Below are 14,173 nucleotides of genomic sequence, written 5' to 3'. Positions count from 1 at the left end.
AATATTCAAGTATTATTTTATACAATTTAGAAATATATTGTATTTAGAAACATATTATAGTATTTATAAGAGATAATATAATACTTAAAAATGTATTATGTTTACAGTAACATAATTTTTAATTTTATTTATAATAAATATTATGGAGTTTTTATTTTAATTTTTTTAAATAAAAAAGCTAATTTAGGGCCGAGTAGCCCGAAGCCCATCTAGGGCCAGACTCGGGTAGTAAATCTCGAGTCCATATTATACAAGGCCTTTTTGACCCAGCCCTGAAAAGCCCAGGGCCCGCTAGGGCCGGCCCGTTTAGGGCCGGGTAGCCCATATTGACAGCTCTAACTGTATGTATACAAACCTAAGAAAATTTCTTTAGCCACTTCCCTATGGGGGTCACCCCCAGCGAAAATCCCAAATTACCCCTGCTTCGGAAATGAACTTCCGAAGCGCTTTTTTTTTAAAAAAAATTTCCACAATTCGGAAGTGCATTTCCGAAGTCAAAAAAATTCAAAATCCGTGCATATTTTCGGAAGTTCATTTCCGAAACTGTTGCTGCATATACAAATTTCCCTCCTTCACTATTTCATCATTTTTCTCCAAAACTTCTCAAACCCCTCTCTAAAACCCAATCAATCTCCATCCATTTTTCGCCCTAAAATCAAGTTTCAAACCGTTGATCACGTTAAAGGGAGCATAGAAAGCATCAATTTCAGGTAAACATCACTCATTTCATCCCCTATTTCACTACATTGATTCAACAAATTTATGCTGAAAACTGATATGGTTCGGAAGTTCATTTCCGAAATATATTACCTAACATATTTCGGAAATGAACTTCCGAAAATAGGCCTGGCAGTAAAAAAAAACAGTTTTGGCCAACTTTTGATAATTTTTTCATTTGTTAGGTATGGTGCATCCGGACAACATTGTGCAAGACGATGGAGGCATAGTTCCAGAAATTGTCAACGTTAATAATGATCCGGTTATTGACGTTACTCCTATGATCGATGCGGTCGATGTTCGGCAACATTTTACAAATGATCGGAGCTTCGGTAGTCGCGAACAATTGATTGATTGGGTTCGGAAGGAAGCTCACAAACATGGATTTGGAATTGTTATTTTAAGGTCGGACAACGGAAATAGTAGGCGGAAAGCTTTCGTTGTTTTGAATTGCGAACGGGGTGGTAGTTATGTACAATCAAACCGGGTGCTAAAACACGAGGACACGGGATCGAGGAAGTGCGGGTGTCCGTTTAAGTTGCATGCTACTCGGAGGGTTGATGATTTGTGGCGGTTAACCGTAATTTGTGGAATTCATAATCATGCCTTGGATGTCAAGTTACACGGGCATCCAATAGCGTGTCGTTTGTCCCGCGAAGAGAGGAATGTGATATCGGACCTAACGATAGTCAAAGTGGCGCCTCACAACATATTTGCCGATTTGAAGCGTAAGAATCCAGATAGCGTTTCAAATATCAAGCAAGTTTACAATGAACGACACAATCTCAAAGTATTGAATATGGGCCCTCGGTCGGAAATGCAACAACTTTTGAAATTACTAGACGATAACAAATATGTTTCAAGCTTCCGAACCTCCGAGGATAAAGTTACGGTGCGTGATATTTTTTGGACTCATCCCGAAAGTATCAAATTATTCAACACATTTCCAACCGTTCTAGTCATGGATTCGACGTACAAGACAAACAAATATAGGCTTCCTCTTCTAGAGATCGTCGGTGTGACCTCGACGGACAAGACCTATTCGGTGGGGTTTGCTTTTTTGGAGTGTGAAAAAGAAGACAACTTTACGTGGGCCTTGGGAATTTGCAAGTCTTTGTTAGTTGATCAAGAGGTTATGCCAAACGTCATTGTCACCGATCGGGACAATGCTTTGATGAATGCGGTCGATACCGTCTTCCCGAAATCTACCGCTTTACTTTGCCGGTATCACATAACTTGCAACGTGAGAAGCAAGTTGAAACCCGCGGTTGGGACAAAAGATAAGCCGGATGAAAATGGTAAAGTTGTCAAAGCCGGTGTTGTGGTTGATAGGATAATGGCGGCATGGAGGGGAATTTTGGATGCATATTCCGAAGAGGATTATACCGAGAAATTGGTACACTTTAGGTCTTTGTGTGGTTCCATTAAGACTTTTTGTCATTACGTCAAATCCACCATTCTTGACAAAGTTAGAGAAAAAGTCGTGTGCGCTTGGACAATTCGGGTTAGACATCTTGGTTGCACAACGACTAACCGAGTTGAATCCGCACATGCTTGAAAATCAACACAATGAAATTCAAACATCGTTCGGTCGGAGCAAGACGGTTATGGAACACTGATATAAGGGCCAAATTCTATTCTCCCAATTGATTTACAACATATCTCGAACGAGTTTGAATTTTTTGTTTCATGAAGCTAAGCGGTCGGAGACCACGGGGACGGATAATTCATTATGTGGGTGCACCATTAGAACTACATACGGCCTTCCGTGTGCTTGTATACTTGCAAAAAAGAAAAATTTGAATTCACCCATACGCATGGATGAGGTAGCCGACCATTGGAAGAAACTTCGTTTTGATGATTTTGACCCGCCGAAAGAAAATGACTCCAAAATCACCATCTCCGACGAGTTGGAAGTGATAATGGAGAAGTTTGCTAAAGCGGACGACACAACAAAAATGCACATAAAAGAACAATTGCGAAAGATCGCATTTCCAGAGACCACCGATTTGAAACCGCCATCTCAACCGGTTAAAACGAAAGGTGCACCGAAAAAGTCCAAAATTACACAAGATGACACGTCAACAAAACGATCTCCTTCCTACTTTGAACATGTTGATGCATCGTTCCCGGAAGTTCATGAGACACCGAAGTCTAAGTGTAGTGGTAACAAAGGAGCCCGTATTTCGAAGCCACCTCGTACACCGCCGATCAAAAAATCACCAATTGTCTACATTGATGAGATGCCACTTTTTATGCACAAATATATCGATAACATCGTTGATGTTGGAGGCGACGGCAATTGTGGATATCGGGCCGTTGCGGGTTTGCTCGGTAAAGGGGAAAATAATCACACTTTAGTCCGACGGGAACTCATTGCGGAGTTGACTTTGTATCAGGACATCTACGGCCGACTATATGAAAATCAAGAAAAGTTTGCAAAAATTCATGATGCACTTGTTCCATCACTTACCGGTATCGCTCCGGTTTCGAAGTGGATGTCATTCCCCGATATGGGTCATCTAATAGCAAGTGCGTATGATATGGTGTGTATCGATTTGACGAGGTTTGGACTAAGTGAGACTTTCTTTCCACTTCATAGTCGACCGCCGTTGGACGCGTCGGGCCGCATCATATGCATCGAGTATCTACGATCGCGGCACTTCGTTCAAGTGTTTTTGAAACCGAGTTGTCCTATACCGGCTACTTCTTGTCAATGGACGTCACATCGTTCAAATGAGGCGGAGACTTGGCCGGATCCGTTCGTTTCGAGGATGGCGGAGTTTGAAGAAATGATGAGCAAAGAGCGCGAGCAAAATAGAGAGCGGTCGAAGAACGTGCTTATTTTGGACTTAGGATCCACCGATTGGTTCGGTGAATTTTAGTTCGTTCCGGATCGTTTTTGTTTGTAACGATCATTTTTTGTATGTATTGTTGTTTATCATGTAAAATCGGACCGATTCAATACATATATAATATAAGTATGTTTTATGTCATCTTTGTGTAATTTATGCCTATTTTGAATGCTTTTGGTATTGGTAACACAAAACTGAATGCAATGCACAAAATTTGAAATTTGCCTCTGTTTCTGCATAATTCGGAAATGAACTTCCGAAATATACATGTCTGGAGCCTATTTTCGGAAGTTCATTTCCGAAATGTCCCCTGATGCAGGATAAGATTTGTTGGGCCATCAATGCTCCAATAAGTCTATAAATACCACACACTCTTCTTCATCCTCTTCACACCACAAAACACAAATGACACAAACCTACCCCCACCTAGCATTCGTCTACTTTGAAACCGGCTACCCGATGCCGTTCCAATTTCGCTTCTCGCGCGACACGCCGTTTGCGGAGTTGATACCGTCGCTCAACACGCTTTTGCGCTATCCCGAGAATCGAAAGGTTGTCAAGCTCGAGTACCGCTCGCCATCGCTTAAAGACGAGGGAGGCATTAAGTTCACACCTTTTGAGATCAAGAACGACGAAGATTTAGCGGTTTGTGGACAACGTTCGACCGATTTTCTTCGAAAGGCCCGATCGAGTTGGACGCGAAACTTCAAAGATCGGCGGACGACATAATCAAAATGTTGAGACAAGTTCATATACCTTTTGGGCTATATGTATTTTGGTTATGTAATACATTATCAGTTTGTGCAAATCTTGATTTTAGTTCATTAAGACAGAGAGATGAAAAACAAAACAAAAAAAATCACAAACCTACATGAACAAAAATCATAAAACTCAAAACTTCATCTTCATTCTTTAATTAACCATTACAGGGACAAAGTCATAAATTGTCCTTGTTAGAGGGACGGAAACAAAAAAATTATAAAATCATTAAAATGATATTCAACACCATTTCTGGTAAGCAATAAACAACTCCATGAAACAATCAACAAAAACTTAACCAAGTAGGCTTTTTAGCTTTCGTTTTCCAATTTCATCTTCATCTTCTCTTTTTTCCTAGATCGAAAGGTCTTTAATATTGCAACATAAATCCTTCACAACATTGAGCAATTGCAACCGCTTAAATTTCTGGGTTCAGTTGATATGTTGCATTTAAGTTCATCATCCCATACGAGCAACTTGCAACTTGACAATGCCTACGAATATTGGACAATGAACAATATCAAACCATTAGTGAAAAATCAATAATGAACATTACCATTAAGATATGAACAATCAACATATTTTGAAAGTTACCTCTGAACTTGGTCATTTTCAATATCTCCTTTTAAGATTTTTAGTGGAATTTGAAATGTACATCCTCATTGATCTATTGCAACCACATATTGAAATTTAAAACAGAGTAGAGTTTCCAACTGAGGACGTAGTCATGCTTCACTGTGCAGAAATGAATGACAATTGTAACAAGACGGATTTGAGAAGAAGAAGAAGTTCAATTTAAAATATCACTTCCATTTTAGATTTAGATCTTGTTTACAAAACTATTATATCTATCATATAAGAAAAGTCTACCATTTGGGACTTTCTTAGGCTATCCACATCAGCAACTCTTCTATGGTTGATCCACATCAGCATCCTCAAAACAGCCTCAATCGTTCTTCAATTTCCACTATCTTCATCGTAACTGTCCTTCAACCATTCTCTTCCAAATTCCCAAAACGGTTCTCAAATCATTTTTCCTCATAACTGCCCTTCAACCATCCTCTTCCAAATTCTCAAACCGTTTACAATCCACAATCCGTTGCGTTTCTGTTTTTATGGCAGATTCTTCGCTCTCCTATTTTTCTCTTTCTCACTATCAATCCTGATTCTCGATCCTGATATTTTGCTTCTGCTTGCGCTTCCGCTGCTTCCTCCAAAGGCGTCGAGGTTTTTTTTACTTTTTTTCTTCTTCTTCGATTTCATCTTCCTGTATGGTGTCTGCGGCTGCGTCGATCTTGGCCGGAAGGATGATGCTCGCGGTGATTGGTTTCGCTTTCTCACGACCCTTCAGAGTTGTCGGGTTTAATTAAGCGGTGAGTGGTTATGTGAACAATGGGGTTGTGATTCAAATCTTACTGATGTACGTTTTTTATTTTCAATAGGTTCTCGATGTCAATACAGAAGCTTGATCTGCAGACAAATCACGATACATAACGTATCCAACCCAAAACGCGAAAGAGATTTGAAGAAAATACCGGTCTGTTATGGGAGCACAAAATCGAGGTACGCTGTTTATCTCTTCTTCTTATCACTCGAATTGTTGTGTTAATGGTGGAATCGATGAGATAGGTGTGTATCGGTTTCGATTGTTCATCTATTTCATTCAATTAGCGTTAGGGTTTGTTTGCACACTCGCAGATATGTTCAATTTCGGTTCTCTTTCGGATTTTGAAGTTAACTATTCATTTATAACACTATTATATTTCTCTATATCTAAATTTGTAGAACAATTCTATGTTACAACTTGCCATCAGATGCCTTTCTGTTGAGAATAAGGCATTTTCCTGTTCAGAATAAGGCATTGACAATTCTTAGATGGTTTTATTTGCAGATGTAACGATTTCAGATGTTTTGAGCAAACGGCTATTGTATTCTTGGCAAGGTAAAGATATTGAGTTAACAGAGGGATCTGCAATCGCTTTGATGGAATTTCATTAGTGTGGGATAAACGGCCTGTAACATCATCTACAGGTGGACTGGTAATATCTATATTACATCCCAAATACCAATATACTTTCATTCATTCTAATTTGCATCCTGAGTTCCTCCCGTTGTTTATTTTAGGGTAAACAAAACACTGGGGCCATTTTCCACGGGTTTCCCAATATTGATCATACTCAAGACTTTGTGAGAAAGGATATCATAAGATGGCTTCAGTTTCTACGCCATAAAGTAGGCTTTCAGGATTTTCGTTTTGATTTTGCAAAAGGGTAAGATGTGTTATGCCTTATGAATATTGAGGATTTTCCTTTGACTTTATACTTTAGGTATTCATGAGTTATGAGTTTTATATCTTTCAATTCGGTCATTGTAGCTATTCACCAAAATATGTGAAAGAATTATCAACAACCGGGCTCAATTAGTGCATATACCAGCCTCATTGGATCCTCAGATACCGTTACCGTCAACAGACTGTCCAATTTGTGATGCAACGGTATGAACTAAATTCCATCACCGTTAGACATGACTCATGAGCATAAAACATTCCAAAATACATGGTTGTTTTTATGGATAGATTCTGGATTTGATAACTGGCAACATGGTTGGTTAGTTATTAATACGTCTTTTTAATATTTTAATAGAAAGATTTAATAAATTCCATCATCATGGTTGGTTAGTTATTTATTAACATTTTTATAATTATGTGTTATGGTTATGTGTTTTGCTGCTAGGTTGGAGTTGTTAGGCACCACTAACAGTCTGATGTCAGGCAGGAGTTATTACAACATCCTTAATTGTGAGTTGTTTATTCTTTATCAGTAAATTGGGCGTATTGGATACGAAGTAATACATCCTTTAGATTGGTGTAATCTTTGCAGGGATACCATCATTGTTTCGCTTCCGAGCAGCTTTACTTAAAGTTCCTAAGGTCCTAAACATGGACTGAATTTGCTTAGAAGAGTTATTCTGTTGAAAAGAAAACTCATGAAGATTGTTGTTTTGTACTTTGAATTTCTTGGTTTGTTATATGAACAAATCCTATTCTGTATTTTCATGATGTAAATTAGATCATGGATTATGCAGTTTAACACATTTTGAAATTTGTATCATGATAATTTGAAAATTATTGAAGGTGTTTGATAATGTTTTTGTATGATTGAAGTAAAATATTTTTAATGGTTATGGTTAACAGAACTCTGTCGTCTGAAACCGGACTGCATGATCAATCAGGATTGCAGAACTTCAATTCCTTAGCTGGAAATTAGTAGCAGATAACCCTGATACAGGGAAAATAGTGTGGATTTTGAATCTGTGGAAGCCAAAAATAAATCAAGTGGATCATCAACAAAGAAATTTTGTGCTGCTGAGGTCCATAGTCTCTTGGAGAGGGCCTGTTGTCTATCCAAGCATTTCTTTGAGTTTGCATATTTTATGTCGTTTATGTCAACTTGAAAGTTTTCACTTTGCATTTACATCCAAAGGCGTTGTGATCGGATCTTATTCTATAAATCATATCACATGGGGCACAAAATTGTTTTCTTTCCAATTAGTTGGATAAAATTTAGGTAGTGTTCTATAGGTGCTGCTTGAGTTGTTCAATATGTCACATACATTATATTTTTTAGTTAAACTTGACTTTCAAATTATTCAGTTTATTTATACTATTGGATACACAGTCTTTGTGTTGATTTGTAAGTCGATAACAACAAACATTACTACATCTTAGTTTTGTTAAATATCAGCCATGGCAGAATGATTTTTTGATAAAAGTCGTGGCCAATTTGTGAAGGATGGCGGAATGCGCCATATGGTTTTTTTTGGCTTTCATCAGGGTCCCTCTTCCTCAATCAATGACACCGGTCTTGATTGGTATGAGTTAGGAGTTTAGTCAATCTGTTCAGCATTTGTTTAATTTTTGTTGTTCTTTCAGGAATAAGAAAAGCTGCAGAATTCTTAAGAGCTAATGGAATTACTTATATGAAAGTACGCAAACAAACAATAGAGCTACTTAGGAAATCTGAATATTACTTCTCCAGTCCCGTAATTCCTTCTTTGACCAAACCATTTCAGGTGAAGAAATAACAAAGAATCTTCCCCTTCTATCGAAGATGCCAACGAAAGGGTAGCCTTTATCTTTCCCTAATCTATTTCATTTAATTAGCGTTAGGATTTGTTTGCACACTCGCAGATCTGTTCAATTTTGGTTCTCTGATTCAATTATAACACTATTATATTTCTCGATATCTAAATTTGTAGAACAATTATATGTTACAGTTATATACGCACTAGACATGTTATATTGAATGATAATTACTTTTTTTTTCTTCTGTGTATGTGAAGCATACTAAGCTAAAGAAATCTCTGGAGCATATTCATGCATTAAAAGAAAAATTGCAGAATGCATTCAACGAGAAGACGCTCCTTTGGCCGAGCCTTTTAAATCTAAAGGACTAAAAGTTGTTTCTATTCTGATTAGTATTGGTGCAATTGCTGGAATCACATAAGCATATAAGGATGGTTTGAATTTAAGTATTTTTCATCTGGTGTTTTTGTTAAAATTTCATATGCAAGTTTCTTATTTTTCTGCTATGGACTGAAGGTACAGTTACCCAAGTCTTTTGATTATTTTTCCCTCACTTGCACAGGTCTGTTAAATTTTGTTTTGTTCATTTTTTTACAATAACGAATTCATGGTTGGTTTGCAGAATCATGGTTTTTAATTTTATGGTTTATTTTATGCCTTTTGATGTTTAGGGTTTGGATTATTCTTTTTAATTCTATAGGTTCGGATGAAGAATAGTTGAAGGTGTTAACTTTCCATAAGAATGGGTGCGCGTATCAGCCGATGGTTTGGTGATATTTACTGGTAAGAGCATTTTATGTAATTTTGAATGGTCTATCTATTGGTTGAAACTGACAGTGATAATGTTGTCAGCTTTGTTTGTGTGTACATGAAGTACTTTAGTAAATACATGAAGTCCTTAATTTGGGAAATACCTGTTATATGAAATCAACATTGCAATGCCTCCATTCTGTGCCAGAATTGACGTCGGCTCACGTGTTTTCTATAGAGACACTGATCAACATTTTTATTTGCTGCATTTGAAGCTGATATATGATTAACAATATTTGAACTTTTTTTGGTATTAGTTACTCACATTCAGGACGAAACAATGATGTCGATCAGTCGTCTCATATGTTGACCGTCGCCACTTGTGACTTATCCAGTGAGCTTGATAAAAGTGTCAAACCCGTGGCCCCTATGCAATTTTGGATGGTACATTGTTGTTTATATAGTTAATGATTAGTTTTTGTTGATTGATGTATTGTATGGGTTTGTTATGGTAAAATTGGTTCAAGCCCCTTTTTTGTGGAAAATATATTCATGCCATTCTGCCATTATGAAAATACCATTCAAAGGGGGAATGTGATTTTAGGAAAATATTGATAATTAATTTCTGCCGCTTTATTTACTGCTTTTGTCATTTGAGTATGGTAGTTTATTTTCTACCATGATGCAAAGAGGGAGGAGATTACTAAAATGCGGCACTTCAGGTGGCAAAGAAACAGTTGAAGGAGGATCTTGAGGTCCATCCTTTGCATTTTTTGTGAAATCAACTATTACTGTGGCAGGCCAAATGATGATGAGAATGAGTGATGACTTCTGTTTCCACGTTGTCTTCTCAGAATTACTCAAAGGGATTTCACAGAGACATCAACATGCTTCCCAGTGAGTTGTTCTAACCATTGTTGTTTTCATGTGTTGTCTCTTTGCTCTATAATATCATCCTTGATTATCAATTGATGATGAGATATATGATTTCGGCTTGAATTCAATTATTTGAATGTTTTCCATTCTTAAAGGTTGGTTATAAAGTTCTTTTGCAAACACAAGTGTAGGTTTGTATTTAATTTTATAAATTTGAGAATGTAATATGATTTGATTACTTTTTATCTATTGGGAAGATGTTCTTCTATATGATTACCGAAACATATATCACCGACGATTCTCCCTAAAGAACATGTCATCTTGCTGACATGGGACAATGGATAGAAAATACGTAAAGGATAGTATCTTCTGGATACCATGCCATCGCGTCGTCATCCGATTTGAAGTGATCTTGACTGTGGACATGGTGACTTCACTGGAAATAATAGTGCTAACAACAACCAGTCTGTTATAAATGTCAGATTCTGTTTAAACCGAATATCACCCTACAACTGGAAATTAAACACATAGATACACTCTCTGGCTGGTGCGAGGCTGCTGATTCACAATCTTTAATAACAAATGAAAAAAACATGCAAATAAATACTTCTAATGTATCAGTGTCGTGTCCGTGTCTTATGAACCTATTGGCTTTCTGTTATGGTGTATTTTAATTGTGAAATTCCTGAAACACACCAACCAAAAAGCCCTGGTATTTGAATTTTGAGTTTTTGTATGCCCATCCACGTTCCAACTTCTTCAGCTTTACAGTTTCCTCACAATCATGAGTTTCATATTTATACATCAGTTGTAACTTCTACTTTTATATTACTTTGCTCTCTGTAAATCATCGACCATTGCTAGGCCTGTGGAAAATATGAAGTGTTTCAAGCAAATGAAAGAAATGCATGGTAGCAGTAGTCGGGATGATAGGCAAAAGCGAGAGCAGCAACAAATAATGACTAAATTGTAAGCAGAAAAGGATTATAACAACCTTAATTGGAAACGAAATAGAATGGCATGCCGTCAGAGAAGAGGAGTTATCCGTCAACTACTCAGACACTTCTTTGTCTTTTTACGTGTGTTGCTTCAAATCTAGGAAAACTCGGTGTTGAAGCTTAAAGAAATGTGTTATTGTGATTTGGAATTGTTGATGAAGGTGAAGGAAACCGGTTTGAATATGGTTTGTGCTAATGAGATGCGGTGATGTGCGAGTTTGCGGTTTATGTGATGGCATTCTGAATTTGTCGTGGGAGAGATTCTTCTTCCATCTTCTTTCTGCAAAATACCAAACAATGGAAAAAAATTGCACAAGTTGCTTATGTAATGATATTAGGTTGGCTTGTGGAATTGTACAGATTGTATTATATTTGTCATTTTGAATCCGGTGGTATTACAAGTTCATGTCACAGGTTTGTGTTAAAAGTGATGAGCATATATAGAACAGGTTATTGATTTTTGTTTTATTCTGTTTCTGATTTCTAACTTTGTTTCAGTTTTGTATTCACAGCTTTTGATTCTTAATCACAAGCTGCTTTTGGACCTGTTTCTGATTTCTAACTTTGTTTCAGTTTTGTATTCACAGCTTTTGATTCTTAATCACAAGCTGCTTTTGGACGATGATGACTCGTGGGGGTTAGATGTTTATGGTGAATCAATGTATGATTAATGGTTTGTGATTAGTAATACATGAAGTTAATTAGGAAGAATAATGGTCTTTTTAAGTGAGTTACCACAGTAACGTGAAAATCATGTTAGGGAGAAAGACTTGGCTCTTGTGTGGCTATTTCTTTAATGCAATTCTAATTTTACATGATAATTAAAAATTAGGTATTTGAAGCTAAATGAAATTAATTAAATAAAAAACAGGTTTGTCTTTGGGATTGAATTAGTGTTCATGTTTGAATGTGAGTATGGTAGATGCAGGGCTGTAATGGGTGTATTTGAGTGTAGGAATTGATTTTCCTTTGATGAATAGGTAATGGTTTATGGCATGTTTGTATGAGCTCTGAAACTGCATGAATTTGATGGTATGAAATGTACTACTATGGTGAGCAATAAGTTACTTTGTTCATAACTGTTAGTTAAAATTGAAAATTCAAACAGAAAATGATTTCTTAAATTGAACATGCTAAGTTATTGCTTTGACCGTCTTTATAGTGTTCTATTGTTTTAAATTAATGTGGAATGGTGAATTTGAGGCATAGGAGATAGCTTATAGAAAATTAACAATCTTAGTATCAAAAAGCATACCGCATATTTTTTCATGATAAATCTCAAATTACATTGGTCTTGAAAATATTAGTGGAAGCTGTGCCAAGTTTTTTATGATACACTGTATATTAAAAAAGACATTCTTAACTGCACTACAACCGGTCTTATGGTCCCTTGAAAAATCAACCGTCTTAACTGCGTTACAATCTGTCTTATGGTCCCTTTATATCATACTTAAATAAAATTATTATAAAACGTTTTAAGTTATCATTAATTTTATATATTATATTATTTTTTTAAAAAAATTAATTATACTAAATTGAGAAAGTTGAATTCATTGTAGAATTTGATGGTAACTGTTGGGGCTGCTATATGATATGAATCTCCTAACTTAAGGATTTGTTACAGTAAAATTACATATATGAAATAAATTGGATTATGACTTAAATTTAAAAACAAATTATCATTTTGTATATTTAGAGATAGAATAATTTTCATTGCTCATACAGGGTATAGTTGGAGGATCATCAATCACTGGATTTGGTTCATTTGCAGAATTAGTCCTACAATTGAGAAATGTTACATTTTCATAATCATAATGTCTATGAAAAGAGTTGTCCCATATATAAATTGTTTTCGATGAACCTTTGACCCAAATTCTTTATATCTTAGGGGAAATTCTTTTTATGTGGTTCCCTTATCTTTTACACACTATTTTTCTTTATGCTAACCTTTAACCTACCTTATAATCTTTTTCTAACATTTCTGATTTTCCTAAACCCAAATGCGCGGAAACAACGGGTACCCGTGCGAACGCACGGGTAAGACACTAGTTGTAATAATAAGAGAATGTAAGAAAAGAAAATCCACAGTATCAATGTTAGTCACACCAACTTTTTTTTAACGAAAGTTTAACACTAAGGACTACTCTCTCCGTTCCTTTTTAATTGTCACATTTTGACTTTTTACACATACCAAGAAAACTAATAATGGTTGTTACTTTTTAAGTTATAATTTTTATTTTGTCTATAATACCCTTAACTTTTAATCATTTTAATATGTTTTTTTCTCTCTCATAATAATTAGTTAGGGGCAATTTTGACAAAACTATAATGATTACTACATTGAAATTTAAAAGTGACAATTAAATGGAAACAAATTTTTTTCACAAAAGTGACATTTATAAAGGAACGGAGGGAGTAACTCTTAAAGAAAATCAATAGTAAGTAAATGATTTTATAAAAAAAAAAAAAGTTAAAGTAAAAAATATTCCAACTTACTGGTACTAAAAGAGTTTTTAAAATTTTTTAAGAAGACAATTTTAATTTTTTGAAAATTGCCCCATGCCATTAGGGCGTGTTTTGGTTTTACCCCCTGAAGTGTCCAGTTGGATTTTTTGTTTATTTTTTATTTATATTTTAAAATTCCACGTGGAATATATATTATTAAATATACATTACTAATTAATACTTTTTTTTTTTTAATTCTAGATCATGTTTTTTTACTAATTAATTATTAAAATAATTTATTGGGCCTAAAACACCAACTGACATCATATAGCAACCCATTATCTAAATTTTTAGGTATAATTGTTGCAAAATACTTTATAAACACTTTTCATTGTTATTGATATTTCGATGTGGGACTTGTTTTTACATTCCAGAACCAGAAAACTAAAGAACAACAGTTTTCTTCTTCTACATAATATGGCCCTGCATTTCCCATGGTTCATTATAAGTGTAGACTTGTGGCATACGATGATGCAAGTATGTTGATGGATCACCTTTTCATTACGGTCCTTTGAACCTCTCATTCACAGCAGAATCAATGGAAAGATTTTCCCAAAGAATGATGGTGCACGTGTTTTACTTATGTGTAACTCTTCTACTGCAGCTGGCTATATACACAATCCGCACAT

General features: G+C 35.7%; 1 long non-coding RNA gene across 1 annotated transcript; it reads left to right on the top strand.

The window, feature by feature from the left end:
* The first annotated feature begins 6,392 nt into the window (after positions 1–6,392).
* Positions 6,393–7,183, top strand: LOC131607673 (uncharacterized). The gene is made up of 3 exons (XR_009285377.1): positions 6,393–6,601; positions 6,706–6,825; positions 7,064–7,183. It is a non-coding gene; the product is annotated as an uncharacterized LOC131607673 (long non-coding RNA).
* Positions 7,184–14,173: the final 6,990 nt, after the last annotated feature.

This window comes from Vicia villosa, linkage group LG5 (assembly GCF_029867415.1).
Source record: "Vicia villosa cultivar HV-30 ecotype Madison, WI linkage group LG5, Vvil1.0, whole genome shotgun sequence".
NCBI classification, from domain to species: domain Eukaryota; kingdom Viridiplantae; phylum Streptophyta; class Magnoliopsida; order Fabales; family Fabaceae; genus Vicia; species Vicia villosa.
Note: the sequence above shows the minus strand (reverse complement) of the source record. Positions and strands in the feature narration are given on the sequence as shown.